General features: G+C 34.5%; 1 pseudogene; it reads right to left on the bottom strand.

Annotated features, from left to right (window-relative positions):
* Nucleotides 1–6,082: 6,082 nt before the first annotated feature.
* On the bottom strand, nt 6,083–7,063 carry LOC147820484 (olfactory receptor 7D4-like; annotated as a pseudogene).
* Between the last annotated feature and the right edge of the window lie 9,067 nt (nt 7,064–16,130).

Below are 16,130 nucleotides of genomic sequence, written 5' to 3'. Positions count from 1 at the left end.
GCCAGGTAGTTTGTGCCTTGTCACTCTTGAGCCCCAAGATTCCAGATAAGAAGTCCAATTACTCTGAGGTTACCATATGGGAAGGAGCACCTATAGGTGCTCCAGCTGGCAGTCCAAAGTCCACCCTTATAACCATATGCCTTCTGCTACAAAGTGTCAGACATGAGATTTGGACCATCTGCCTACTACCTAGAGCAAAATGAACACCATCAACATTTATCTGTAGGTGAATCACGCAGGTGCACCCAGCCAAATTCCAGACAGACACCATCATGAGCTATAGTAAGGTGGTAGTTGTTTTAAATCCTTGACTTTCAGAGTAATTTGTTCCATAGCAATATATTAGTAGAACTCTTAAGGATGGAATTTAGAGTTTGGTATTCTACCCATTGACCTGGTTGAATAATTGCATGTGGAATGTTGGGGGGATCTAGAAAGGGGTCTTCTTCATCTTTTCAAGGAGATCTAGTTTTAGTTCTATTGACTATGTAAGAACTTGGGCAAGTCTTGCAACATTGATAATGTTTGGTAATAAAATCTGCATTAGATACTACACAGAAAAGCAAGTGTGACCTTCAGAGAAATGTAAGCTAGTATGTGTACAAGTAATTTAAAAACAAAGCACCACAGAAAAAAATAATATTTTAGAATTGGTGTAATCATAATTTTGACAAGTGCACATTCACAAATCAAAGTTTCTCTAGATTCTGAGACACATTTACATTTTCAAATGGTGGCTACTATTCAGGATACTGAATTTATTCCAAAAGTTATTGTTATTTACAACTCAATGTCAATTAATCTGACTCAGAGAGAAATATATCACTTATTGACAGCATCTCTTTGGCTTTCAGTTTGGGTACCTACTTTTTCATCTGAAGGAAGACATACCAACCAGACCAATGTGAAAGAGATAGAATTGCTTCTGAATCAGTGATATAGCCAACCACATAAGACTAGAGATTAACTTGTGAATTTGGCAGGAACTGTCCTTACGCTGAGAGCTAGAATATACCTAAGTGGTGGTAACAGCTGGATCCTGGTTGGTGCCATTCTTCAAAGATCAATAAGTACTGAATTTCTAATTTATGTGTACCATCTGTAGCTTTTCCCTGTATATTTTGTGATACATGACCAATTTCTAAGTATTGCTACATTAACTTGCAGCATTCACCTGGTGTAAATGTGTTGCATGAAAAAGTCAACACACATCTAAAGAGAAACACATGTAAATCTACATAAAACGCTATGACCTTAGAAATGTCTCATTATTTTTACCTGTTTCAATTGTCACTAATAACAACTTAATTAAAAATATGAACATTTAAAAATTGGTGCTTCTGATATTACAGTTTATAGAAATGTGCAGTATCACCTATAAAATTCTGTCTCTGTATAATTCTGTTCCCCTGTTTACTTGTCTTTTAAAGAAAACTACAATCAAGAACTGGAGAGTACTTTTTTCTGTGTTTTCACATCAGCATTGATTTATGTAACCAAAACAGTTTTCTTAAAATTTACCTAAAATTATTTAAAGTTCATCTACTACAAGAATTCTCTTACCCACAATATGTAATATATTGGAGGCTGATCAGAACCCAATCACCTGACCAAGGGTATGACAGCAGGATTATAAAAGGAAGACAACACAAGATCTTATGCATAAAAGGGGGGCCCGGAATGGCCAAAGTTCGTATCTGGCTAAGATACCATCTCCTGGAGCCTGCCACTATTTATTGAACATGCAACTTCCAGAAAGGGTGAGGCGTGGTGCAGGGGACAGTGAAGTGGAGAGCACTGACAAGAGCAGGTTCCTAGCAACAGGGGAATGAGACATTCTCACAGGAACAGATCACTGATTAATGAGAAATTTGTTTCTTCCCATGGATTAATTTTTGCCTCTATAGGAGTATTCTGTATAAGTCATGTTGCCCTTAGCTGCACTATTTTCTTTCCATCCAAGACCTTACAGAGTCATGGATCATTGTGACCTCTGCTTTAATCAGTGGTTTGGGGAGCTTTCTTTTCCCACACACGAACTGCTGGCTTTTCAGCCAAGACCTTATGGGCTAATAGGCTGACTCAGGCTTTTAATATGAAAAGCCAATTTATAAACTTGTAGCTTACTCAGGGTGGTCTCTATCATAATAATCCACCCGGAAATGTGGTTTTAAGTCTCTCTGTGAAGTACATAGATCAAATTCAAATGTTTGGTAAGATGTCTGGCCTTGTCTTAGGTTGGTAAGGGGGCAAACTGACTGGATGCTTTGACCCCAATATCACAACATGGAAATGTGATTTCTGTCTTTTCTAGCAAACAACCTGAAAGTAGCTCCATACATAGGTGGTGATTCCTGCTTTTCTGTAAAGTAATAATATAGGACTTTATATTTTGGAAAGATTAACCAGTAAAATAAAACAACTGTCATAAAACATGGATCTCAGATGATGGCATCTTATAGGTGACTTGATAGATGACTCAGTGTTGGTTCAAGACATTGTGATTACTATCATCATCCACCTCATCATTATCATCTTCATAAAACTTTTTTAGTGCTTTGGAAAGTGATTACAGTGATGCCACATTCTGCTGTCATCCATGAGATGTTAAAAGTGTCAGAACCAGTGTGAAAATGAAGTAAAATGTTGAATGAGATTCTGGGGACCCTCATGACAACTAAATATATAAGGTTGACAGAACCCATGCATAAATCTTTGCACATGAGCATGCTTCCATTTTTCTATCCATACATTCATGGTTTTTCTCATGATGGGAAACAATGTTTCTCATTGACCATTCTTCATCTACCAGCTCCCTTAGCACTCAACGGATTTCGCTGCTTTCCTGAGCATAATGAAGAAAAGTGGTTTCTATGTTGCTTTAGTGACTAGTAAAAACTGAAGGCAGGCCACCTTTCTAAGAACTGATATCAATACCTGGTCAGATGAGATCTCCTAGTTGCAGAAAACCATGGGAGGGGGAGACATTGATATAGAATACAACCGCCTGGAACTACCAAACTGAAGAGCAAAAGATAACACCTGGATATTTACTCTCACAGGACTTTGAAGGCTTAATTCACAGCATTTCTAATTACTGACTTTGATTCCTTTTACTCAGGACTTCCCAAATGACTTTCTTATATCTGTCGAGGAAGAAGGTGAAGGGAAAGGGAAAGTTGACAGTTTGGGGTTCTACTAACACGAGAGCTCACATGTGGTGTTCGCTTTTATTGTCCATTGTCCCTCGATCCAGACATTTTAGGCTACAATTTTTGTTGTAAAATATAGATAACAAGAAACAACATGTGAACTGTGTATTGCCTATTTCCAGACCAATAATGACATTTATCTTTAATTCAGCCATCACCATCATCCATTCCCAGAAATTTTTTTATCTTTCAAAACAAAAAGTTCCCAGTCCTTCCTCATACTGCCATGGCAACAATCACTCTACTATAAAACAGGTTAAGGATTCATAGATATCATGAGAAAAATAGCATCACAAAGGAGGTTAGATTTTCAGGTATGTAGGTTTTACCAAATAAACATAACTCACATCAGAAAATTTGAACCTTGGTAACCTCCCATATCACCATCTAAATTTCATACTTTCCTTCCTGATGCAAGACAATGGCTATGATAGTCCTCCAATTTACATTCCAAATGGATAGCATAGGTCCTGAAGTTATACTGTTATACTGTGTGTGTTTCTAATGCTTTTATTCCTCAGAAAGCAGAGGAAGGGATTCAGAAAATGGAGAGCATACTATAAATTAGTGGCTTAATAGAGAGTTCTCGGGGGAGGATGATATATCTTAAAATAGACACTGTAGGACCTATTCCTCAAAATAAGCAAAAACTGATTGTTCAGATCCAAAGATAGAGAGAAACTTTGTACTTCCCACATGATGATCTAATACTCAGAATGGAGGAACTAGTTTTATAGTAATATAAATTCAGCCTTGAGATGGGAAACCACCAAATAAGATGTGAGTAATATCCATGATAATGTTAAATTTAAAAGTGTCACAGAGGTCAGATCAAGCATTTGAGCTCAAAAAAAAATTTAAACTGTCCACCTCCTTGCATCAGGAGAACTGTAAGCCAATAACACTTTCAAAATGGGGGTCCAAAGATGTAACCAAAAAGTATACAAAATATGTGAAGATACTGAGGTAAGAGTTCATAATCACTGGTTAATATGGGAGGTGACCAAGGACCATAAGCTAGTTGTTATTGTTTAGATCAATAATGATCTCACAAAAGTCTTGTGCTCTCAGAGATGGGGCTTTTGGAAGTTAGTTGGATAATGACAGTGCTGTATTTGTAGATGTTGCAGGATGGGATTGGAAGTGGCAGATAACTTCAGGGATGACGTGGAAAGTATATTTCCCTCCCCAGCTCCACCTTTCTCTCTCTGCTTCTTATCCACCAAGATGTGAGCAACTTTCCTCTGCAGGATTTTCCACCGTACAGTTTCTCTCCTTGAAGCCAGTCAATTATAGACTGAACCCTCTAATAACCCTGAGCCCAAATAGTCCTTTCCTCCCATAAGTTGTGGGTATTGGTCTCAGTGATGAGGAAAGTAAGACACACCAGTTAGGTCTATCACAATAATAAGCATTTATCTATACATTCAAATATTGTAGGGCCAGGGAGTTAGCTCTGTAGCACCATATCTGCCTTGCAAGTGCAAGGTCCTGACTTTCATTCCTGGATATATATATATATATATATGAACATATATATATATGTTCATCTGCATCAGAAAGTCAAAAGTCCACCTTAGAGATGATTCTTTTGTGTTTAAATATCCACAATCATCTTTGGGACCACAGCGGTGATGAAATATGTCAGTAATGGACAAGACAAAGAACAAGTATAGGGGGGTGTGGTGGAGGGAGTCAGACATCATGTCCAGGATGATAACCAGATTTCCAAAGTACTGTGACCAGGTACTTGGGTGGGAATAGCAGTTATGTATTCTCTGAGAGATTCATGAGGTACAATCTGAGACAGGTATTCCATTTTGTAAGTCTACATATTTTGAACACTCTTTGAAATAGAAATGCAGCTTGGGAAAAGGAGAAACTGGAACCTAGCACTCTGATATTTTGAGTTGGCATATTCACAGGAAATGCATCCATAACTGATACGTACAAATCTTAAAGAATTTTTCTTTGTTTTGGGAAACATATTCCCCTAGCACTCTTGCATGATTGGTGGTTGTGGTATTCATGACTTCATTAAGGAATACACTGTTATGGGATCATCTGCAAAAGTGCATTCTGTCATGGACATGAGCCTAATTATACTGCATATGAGAGTACTGAAACAGATAAATGTGTCCGCATATCTGTTATGGTCTATTCATAATAGTCAAAAGATGTAAATCATTAAAATAATCTTCCATGAGTAAGTGGACAAAATGTTTGTTTATGCAATAGAGCATTATTCAACAGGAAAAGGAAATGGAGGAAGTTAACATTACCAAATGAATGTGTCCAAATGAGGGAGGAAGAGAAAGCAGGGGATGGGAGCAAGAAAAAAGTGTTCAGAAAACAAAGAAGAAAACAAGTAAGGCAGGAAGATGAGGGAACAGACATAAGGAAAAAAAATAAAGCAAACCACATTAGGATAAAGTAAGATTCCCAAAAATTATAATAGCTCCCAGCCACTCAAGGTATTGTATCATTATAAATGCAAAATGGCAAATTCAGCCTGATATGACAAGTATTTTGATGATCTATATTTCCTTTCCCTGGGCAAAAGCAAGATTACAACCATATTATGGTGAAGATCATTATCATTCAAGCAAATATTTTTGAAAAAAAATCTTCATTTGATATGTTTTCATCATGTTCAAAATCTCAGAAATGTCTAGAACTCTTACTAAACTTGAAATTTTGTGTTTCAGGCATAAAAAACACAAATACAAAGAAAATACTGATGGAGTTGATGAAGATAAACAAATATGAAAATATTTAAAGGACAAAACATATGTGGTTTGGAAATATCAGAAAGTATATAATTTAAGAGGGAAAAAACCTCAGCCTATTGAAATTCACAAGCACTTGTCTTACAGGCTGTAACATCCTCTTAGTTCTGAGATCAGTGGTCCACAAAGGACAAGAGGCTGCTTTGCTGAGGAGTCTTCCCAGGGCTCGCTTCACATCCTTGTTCCTCAGGCAGTAGATGAAGGGGTTCAGCATGGGGGTCACCACGGTGTACATCACAGAAGCCACTGCTTTTCCCTGATAAAAATGGATCACTTCAGAACTAAAGTAAACCCCAAGTCCCATTCCATAGAACAAGGAGACCACACAGAGATGAGACAAACAGGTAGAAAATGCTTTGTACCTGCTTGTTGTGGAGGATATTCTCATTAAAGAAGAGACAATTTGAAAGTAAGAAAAGAGGATTCCACAGACAGGAAACACAATCATTAGGACAATTGCCACATATAGAAATATGTTATTGATGAGGGTTCCAGAGTTGGCCACCTCGAGAACCTGAGGCAGTTCACAAAAGAAATGAGGAATTTCAGTGCTCATAGAGAAATTGAGTTGCATAATTAGGAGAATATGAATCATGGAGACACATATGATTATAAGCCATGATATCATAAGCAGGAGGCCACAGAACTGAGAATTCATGATGAGTGTGTATTTCGGGGGTAGCAGATTGCTATGAAGTGGTCATAGGCCATCACAGTCAGTAGAAAATTATCCATTCCTGAAAAAATTATCAAAAAGTATACCTGAGTGAGGCATTCTGTGTAGGAGATGTCTTTTTTCTGTGCTTGGATGTTCACCAGCATCTTTGGGACTGTGGTGAAGATGAAGCCAATGTCCACAAAGGACAGGTTACAGAGGAAGAAGTACATGGGGGTGTGGAGGTGGGAGTCATAGGTAGCAGCCAGGACAATGAGCAGGTCCCCAAGCACTGTGACACGGTACATGGACAGGAAGAATCCAAAGAGAATGGACTGAACTTCTGGATCCTCCAAGAGGCCCATCAGGAGGAACTGTGATAGTCTTGTGTGGTTTTCTGCATGCATTTCCCTCTTTTATCTTTAGGAGAAGGAAGAAACAGCAGTGTTCAATGGACAACCATTGGCCCTTCAAGTGGTTAACACCTCAAAATATCATCTTTTTATGGACACTTTTCAATCACATTGTGTCACTCAGTGGCAGTGGTTCATTCAGCTGAATGGCAGCTCATTCCCTTTTTAAATGTGAATACTAATTTATACTTCCTTTAATGTGTCAGATATTTCTTCTGTCTTTATATCATTGACTCCCTTGTTTATTTTCTATTTTTAATCCATGACTGATTAAATTTTTATTTGATATCAATTCTCAAAAATACTTGAAAACTTTTCATCTATTTTCTATGATAATCTTGATACTTCTTTATTTTACTATCTTTACAATAGTGATTAAACAATGATTCTTACACAAACTTGTATTCTACAATTTGAAAATTCACTGGGATGTGACAGTGAATTCTCAGTGCCACATTTTTCTTTCTAAAAATATGGTTACTAGTGATACACTGTAAAACTTCAAAATATGCCTTAATTTTCACTGTTTCTCAGTAAATGACATCTATTAATATATATATTTATGTCTATATTTTATTTTTTTATTATATTATTTTAAATACATAATTCCCCCAAAGTATATTGCAGATCTGTGATTTAAAAGCTTCTTTTTTGAGTCTGACATTCTGGAATACAATCCTGTCCTACTAACATAATATCTTTACTATGATGAATAATAATTTCAGCTCTATTAACTGCAAACACATCCTGTCTTCAGTAGGCATAGAACATGCTTACTACAAAGTAAGATTAGAGCAAGATTAAATAAGATATTTTTTCCTTTGATTCCTGCCTTACATGGAGAATCATATAAATGTGAATTTTGTTCTTTGTCTCTCAGGAAATATATTTTAGATGGCTTTCATTTAGCAATATCTTCTTAAATTGTGGCAGTCACCATTGAGAGGAATTTGTATAATTATAAATATTATTGATTTCTTACCTCTTTTGACCTATCATATAGCCCTTTCAAATTATGAACATAGATTTTTTAAGATGGCCTGCCAGGTAAGTATCTCTTATTAGAGGATGGGGCGGGGATTTAGCTCAGTGGTTTCAACGCCTGCTGCGCAAGCGCAAGGACCCAAGTTCGATCCCCGGTACCAAAAAAAAAAAAAAATACTAAGCTTATCTGCTTATATAAACTCATGTGACTATTCTCGTGAGTGGAAAGGTCCTCTTCAATCAGCAAAGTTAATGGCCATATATACATGGATTTAATTAAAATATTCTCAAGTTATATGAATAGAATTATTGTATAAACATTAACTGTCAAAATATATACTTGAAAAAATTACATTCTCCATAACAAAAAGCACCAATATAATGAATACCTAGTAGTTTTTAATGAATACAACAGAAAAAAATATTGTGGAGCAGGTTAGCCTGAGAAGCAGGGTATGCATATCTTCTCTGAAATAGGAAGAATTGAACAGTCAATCATAGGAGATGAAGTACAAAACACTTTAGACACAACAGAGTGTGTGGCTTTGCTATCAGATGCTGACCTTCAGGTTGTAACAGCTGCTCCTCAACATGTGTCTTGTGAGGAGTTTATATTGTGCTTGTCAGTGTAGGTTCTGAAAAAGTACATATGTTTGATGTATTCCAATATCAAGATCAAAATGACACTGTAGCAATATATGAAATTTTCCAGCTTATCACAAGCCTTAATACAGACCCAAAAGTAAGTAGTAGAATTAAATGGCATTAATACTTATTTTAAAAGAATAACACATGATTAACAAGGAACACAGATTGTAAAAATAGAACTATGCTTAACATAAGATGTTGATTACCATAATTCATAAAATTAATAAACCAACAAATATAGGCCTTAACCACAAGTATAACAGAGAAAATTTGAGAAAATTTAACAGGTATTACATGTTTAGCCTTCAGTGTGAAGACTATAAGCAAATAATGAAATCAAAGATATTTTTCTAACTTACTGATTGCTTGTGTTCAAACCATAGCCTAAAGATCGAGTTGTTTGAAAACACTAAAACATTGGCTGGGGATTTAGCTCAGTGGTTTCAATGCCTGCTGTGCAAGCACAAGGACCCCAGTTCAATGTCCAGTACCAAAAAACAAAACAAAACACTAAAACATTAAAATATTTTAAAACACTAAGACAAAACACTATGAACCAGAGCCAAAAGAAAACGTTATTTTAAAATACTAAAAAACTAAAAATATTCAGCTGAATGGTACTTCATGTGTCTCACAAAAGCAAGGTCCTGAGTTCAATCCCTGGTACCAAACAAACAAGCAAAAAACCCACTAAGATATTTGTGCTAAATTGTAGTCATTTTTTAAACATCAGAAATAATTATGTTTTGTAGATGTTATTGTGGACTGTAAGGTGAGAATTCGATTATAGTCATACGGAAAAATAAGGGCTATCAAAAAGTGGAATATGTCTATAAAATAGGAATATAGCAGGAAAACACCACTTAAATTGGAACAAGGTAGACAACACCTCATACTTAAAATATTTTCAGCATGTAATTAATAAGTAAAAGACTGGATGTAAGAAAAATCATGCACCTTGAGACCAGAATATTGGGTGTAATAAATCAGACACCCAAGCTTAAATGTCACATGGTTTCTCTTATATGAGAAATTCAAAGTAGAAATGAATGAACAAGCAAAATAAAAGATAGATAATAGGAAAGAAGGACATAGAACTTTTGCAAAAGGGAAAGTGACCAAGAGTTGGAGGAAAGCAAGAAGTAGATGAAAAGATAATTAAGATATGGTAGGTATGCATGACTGTGAATGTAATCATTATGTACTGCAAACATGTACTACAGAAATTCAAAGTTAAAGAAAAAATAAAATCTGACAGAAGACTACACTTTTCAGAAAGAGTGGTGAAGAGTTCGAGACTCTCTAGACTATAGCTCTTACTGAGCAAAGGTTTTAGTTTTTAGAGAGTGAGTAAAGGACAGAGAATGTCTGGAAAAAGCAGGTCTTAAAGGAAATGAATATTGCTTTAAAATATATGTACTTCACCTTCATAGAATATGAAGTACCCAATATGAATATGGGTAGTTCAGAGTATCCTTATTCTAGAGGGAAAGCCCAGTACACACCTCACCTTCTCCTCTACATCTTTCTCGAGCTGCTGTCGCTAGGACAGAGCCACCTCTCCTATGGCTGTCACTGCAGCTTTCTGTTCTACAAGCTCTGTTCCTAAGAAACCCACTTGCTTTTTCACAGAGGATGACCACAGAGTTAAAGGTGGGTGCCCACAGGTGTGTTTATATTTTGGATTCTAAGGATTTGACTCTCAGAGTACCTAATTAAATAAATTGTTGTATGATCTTTTCAGTCCCCACATAATCAGGTCCCTTGGGAATGAAAGAAGAAAAGATAGTGAAAAATTTTCAGTCCATTTTATGTGTATTGAAGTAACAGGTGATGAAATTATATTATTTCCATGAGGACAAACTCATTTAATTGATTTCAAAGTCACCATATGTATGTTCTGCATGAAAATGATTCCAGGACAATTTTTGCTGTATTACACATGCTTGGAACACTTAGAAATTTTATTGATTATTTTTTATCCACAATGATGAAAAGTATCATAAATTCTCTCCTGTTATTTTTTCTCAATGTTTTTAGTTTTCAATTTTAGTCTTTATTTGACCATAAAAAGTTGCATGTGTTTCTTATGTACAATATGGTGTTTTGCAATACAATAAATTTTGAAATTATTAAGTCTAGAAAACTATATGCAAGACTTCATATATTTATCATCATTGTGTTGAGAAAACTTAACTAATATCAATTTAGAATTTTCAAACAATATACCAGTAGTATATTATTATCATTTCCTGTATTTAACATACTTTATAATTTATCCAATTTTTACTTATTTTATTAGTATAAATTTGCAATAAATAATGATTGCATTCTACATGAGGAATTGGTTCATACAATTAAAACTTGATCATTTTTACATTCCCATGCTGCATCTGCCTTCCCCTCTGCCAAGTTCCTTACATCGCCTTTCAATATCTTTGGAGTTCACATTCCTATTTCTTAGCATGTCTCTTTTACTTTTCATTTAAATTATTTATATTTTAATTGTTCTAATATTACAGAAATATGTAAAATTTTCCTTTTAGTTGTTCGAAGAATTTCCATACCCATTTCAAATTGTGGTTGTACTATCTTGCATTTCTTACAACAACATAAGGGGTTTCTATTTATGCAGAACTTCATCAACATTTCTTTGAGTTGTTCACAATACCTTTTGTTTTACTTTGATATTATCAAGTGTTTATAGTATGATTACATTTCTGGAGGGGAGTTGGTACATGTGCATAAGTCATCTTATATTCTTTTCTTCCCTTTTTCCTTCCCTCCTTCAACACTCCACCCATCTCTTGATTTCCTTCCATTTTTGAACATGTTTGCAGTACTTAAAGCTTCCATTCATTTTGTGGAGTTGAGACCCATTCATAGATATCTTAATTACTTTCTTAATCCCCTTTCCCTCTGTCTACATTTCTTGGTCCTCTTCCTATGTGAAAAAGATCTATGCCCCTATTTCCTATTCTATGATTTTTATTTTGTTATTTATTTATACTTTGAATTTCTCATACAAGAGAAAGTATGTGATATTTAAGATTATATACTTTATTTATTTTCTTTGATATTATGGTCTCAAGGTGCATCCATTTTTCTACAAATGGTTTATCTTTCTTCATCATAATGTAGTACTCCATTGTGTGTAAGTACCATGCTTTCTTTATCTGTTCATCTGTTGATGGACATATAGGCTGCTTCCAAGCTTTGTATATTATGAATAATACTGCTATAAATATGAGCATACATACATAACTGAAACGTGATGTCTTTAACATATATATATATATATATATATATAATCCCAAATAACCATGATCAGAAAAAATCCACACCAAAGCATACAGTAGTCAAGATTCTAGAAATTCAACACAAGAACATAATATTAAAAGCTGTTAGAGAAAATAAATCACCTATAAAGAAAAACTCATCAGAATCACAATGGACTTCTAAATTCAAACTGTTAAGTCAAAGACAGACTGTAGTGAAGTACTGAAAGTCACCCTTAAAAGACAAAAAACATAAACCTTGAACAGATTTTTGTATTCTCCAAATTGTTTTTCAAAATTGATAGAGAAATAAGATACTTCTATGATAAACAACAGCTGAAGAAGTTCTTGACCACCATACCAGCACTCCAAAAATGTCTGAAGAATATTCTAGAAAGAGACATTGAAGATGCTAATTCCACTAATCCCAATACAATGATTCCACCAGGAATGGCAGACAATTAAATAGAAGGAGAAAAAGAGAATGGACAGGAAAATAATACAATGACAAGGATAATTCAATGCCTATCAGTTATAACTATCAATGTAAATGGTTTCAATTAACCAATCAAAAGAAATAGATTGGCAGAATGGACCAGGAAACAAGATCCAACAAGAAATAGATCGGTAGAAAGGATCGGGAAACAGTATCTAACAATATGCATCTGTGAATCACATTTAACTAAAAAAAAAGTAATAGACTGAAATTTAAGGGATGGAAAAAATACTACATGCAACAAGAACCTGGAAAAAATGCAGGGGTATCCATTCTATATGCAAGCAAAGTAGATTTGAAGCCCAGACTGATCAGAAGAGAGAAAGAAGGTCACTACATACTTCTGAACAATCCAAGAGGAAGAGCTAACAATCATTTATGCAACAAATACTGATGCAGCAATCATATAAAATAAGCATTAATAGACATGGGAAACCAGATAAACATGAATACAGATGTGATGGATGTCCTCAAGTCCCCATTGTCATAGACAGATAATTGAGACAAAAAATCAACAAGGAAATACCAGGCGCAAATCAAACCTTTGAACAAATAGACTTAGTAGATATCTACATAGTGTTGCATCCAACAACACCAGAATACATATTCTTTTTAGAACACAAGTAACTGTCTCCAAACTAGACTAAATACTAGGTCATATAACATGCCAAATAAATGTGAAGGAACTGAATTATCCCATGCATATTATCAGTTGAGAGCACCATGTAACTGGAAACCAAAAGCAAAATAATACACAAAAATTTATAATCACATGGAAATTAAATACTACCCTTTTGAACAACCAATGGGTCACAGGAGAAATTAAAGCAGAATTAGGCAGCTTCTGCAATTGAATGATAATACCAACATGACATATTAGAAATTATGGGACTCAATGAAAGCAGTCACACAAAGAATATTTATAGCAGTGAATTCCCACAGCAGAAAAATAGAGCAAGCTGAAATAAATAACCTAATGTTCAACACAAAACTTCTAGAAAAATAGGGCAAATCAAGCTTAAAGCTTATACAAGGAAGAATATTATAAAGATCAGAGTAGAAATGAATGCAATTGAGATTAAAGAAAACAATACAAAGTAAATTAATCAAAGAGTTGGTTCTTTGAAAGACAAAATAAACTCTTAGCCTAGCTTATCTGAAAAGGAAAGGAAAATCCAAATCCATGCAATTAGGAATGAAGGAAGAAATTATAACAGATTCTATAGAATTTCAGAAGACCTTCAGCACCTACTTTGAAAATCTTTATTCAAATAAGATGGAAAATTCAGAAGAAATTGATTGATACCTAGATACATATGAATTGCCACAGCATAATCAAGAATATATAAAAATTCTGTAAGTGCACTATCAGTGAATTTAATGAGGTAGTAGAAAAATACCAACAAAGAAAAGCCTTGGTCCTACTGGATTCACTGTGGAATTCTATAAGAACATTAGAGAAGACCAAATGCTACTACTTTTCAAACTCCTTAAAGAAATTTGAAAGGAAGCAATACTCTTAAACTCATTTGTGGAATCAAGCATTACCCTGAGAGAAAAACCATAGGAGGATCCAATCGGAAAAACAAAACAAAACAAAACAAAAAAACAACAAAAAAGAGAACTACAAGAAAATCCCCTTAATTAAAATAGATTTGAAACTCTTCAATAAGATACTGGCAAACAGAATGCAGCAAATAATCAAGGAGTTTATAAACCATAACCAAGGAAGATTCATCCCAGGGGTGCAGGGACAGTTCAATATAAGCAAGTAAATAATGTGATACATAATATCAACAAAATCAAGGAAAAGCCCACATGATCATCTCAATAGATGCAGAAAATTCATATGACTGAGTGCAATATATATTCATGATAAAAACCCTAAAGAGTATTGGAATAGAAGGTTTTTATCTCAATGAGATGAAACCCATCTATGACAAACCAACAACCAACATCATACTATGTGGTCAAAAACAAAGCTTTCACTCTAAAATCAGGAACAAGACAAGGATGCACACTATTACCACTTGTATCCAATATAGTTCTGGAAATATTAGCCGGAGCAATTAGACAACAGAAAAAATTAAAAAAATGAATATATGAAATAAAACATTAAGCTATTATTATTGTTTGTGGATGACATGACACCTTACATAGAAGCCCCCGAAATTGTCACCAAAACCTCCTAGATTTAATAACCAAATTCAGTACTGTAGCAGTATACTAAGTTAATACTCAAAGATCAATAGCATCCTTGTACACAAACAACAAACTCACTGTAAAATTAGTGAATCAATGCCTTTCACAATAGCATCAAGAAAAATGAAATACTTAGGAAACAATCTAATGAAAGAAATAAAAGACCTGTACATTTAAAACATCAGTAGTCTGAAAAAGGAGGTCTAAGAGAATATCAGAAATTGGAATGATACCCATTATTGTTGGAAAGGTAGAAATAATGTAGTGAAAATGGCTATATTTCTAAAGTCTTACACAGGTTTAATGCAATCCCAAACAAAATATCAGTAGCATACCTCATAGAACTAAAGTAAAGCAATCCTAAAATTCATTTGGAACTAGAAGAGACTTAGGATACCAAAAGCAATCCTGGGCAACAAAGGCAAGGCAGGGGACCACATAATCCTTGACTTGAAATTATTCTCCAAAGCTACTGTGATAAAGACCACATGGCTTTGGCCAAAAAGCAGATCCAAGGGCCAATGGATCGGAATAGAAGATGCAGAACCAATTCCAAACACTTACAGCTACCTTATCTTTCACAAAGGGGATAAATATCTTCACTGGAAGAAAGATAGCCTCTTTAATAAATGGTGCTGTGAGAACCTGTTTTTCTCATGCTGAACATTAAACCTAGACCAATATCTCTCCCATTTACTAAACTAAAATTGATATGCTCAAAGTTCAAAATATTAAAACAGAAACACTTAATCTGTGGGAGACAGAATAGAAAAATGTGATTTTTATAGATGATGGAGTACTACTCTGTCATAAAGGATAAAGAAAATGTGATTTTATAGTTGATGGAGTACTATTCTGAAATAAAGAAGGATAAATGTAGACCATTTTTAGGTAAAGGGATGCACCTTGAGAACATAAATTTAAGTGAAATAAATCAGACACACAGTTTAAATATCTCATTATTTCTCTAGAGTGAAAAACTCAAAGGGTAAATATGGTCCAAAATGGAGCATAGGTATTGGGAATTAGGAAGAGGGGAAGGGAGAGGGGATGGAATGGAATAGTGATAAACAAATAGAAAAGAATGGAAGAGAAACTTTGGAAACAAAATTTTGTAAATGATGAGGGAAAAAAGGACTGAAGGGAAGGGAGGGGAAAGGGGAAATAGAATTACGATATATAGTGTACAGTTACAAATTATCTAGGATGAATGTGATCATTATGTATGTCAAAAGTGTACCAAAAATTAATTTAAAAATAATTTCAGATATACTAAGAAAAATAAATAAAATGTATAGACCATTGATTGTGAAAACTTTTAGAGACCAAGTGTCAAGCTACAACCCAGCAATCATATATTTATGGCAAAGTGCGAAGACTACAATTGAACCCAAATATTGATATTTTAGTTTTAAAAAGATACCATGATGACTTGGCTTGCATGCTGACAAAA

Source organism: Heterocephalus glaber, unplaced genomic scaffold (assembly GCF_053883595.1).
Source record: "Heterocephalus glaber isolate CG9 unplaced genomic scaffold, H.glaber_assembly_v1.0 deba00001869, whole genome shotgun sequence".
NCBI classification, from domain to species: Eukaryota; Metazoa; Chordata; class Mammalia; order Rodentia; family Bathyergidae; genus Heterocephalus; species Heterocephalus glaber.
The sequence above is the reverse complement of the archived record's forward strand: the minus strand, read 5'-3'. Positions and strand labels throughout refer to the sequence as shown.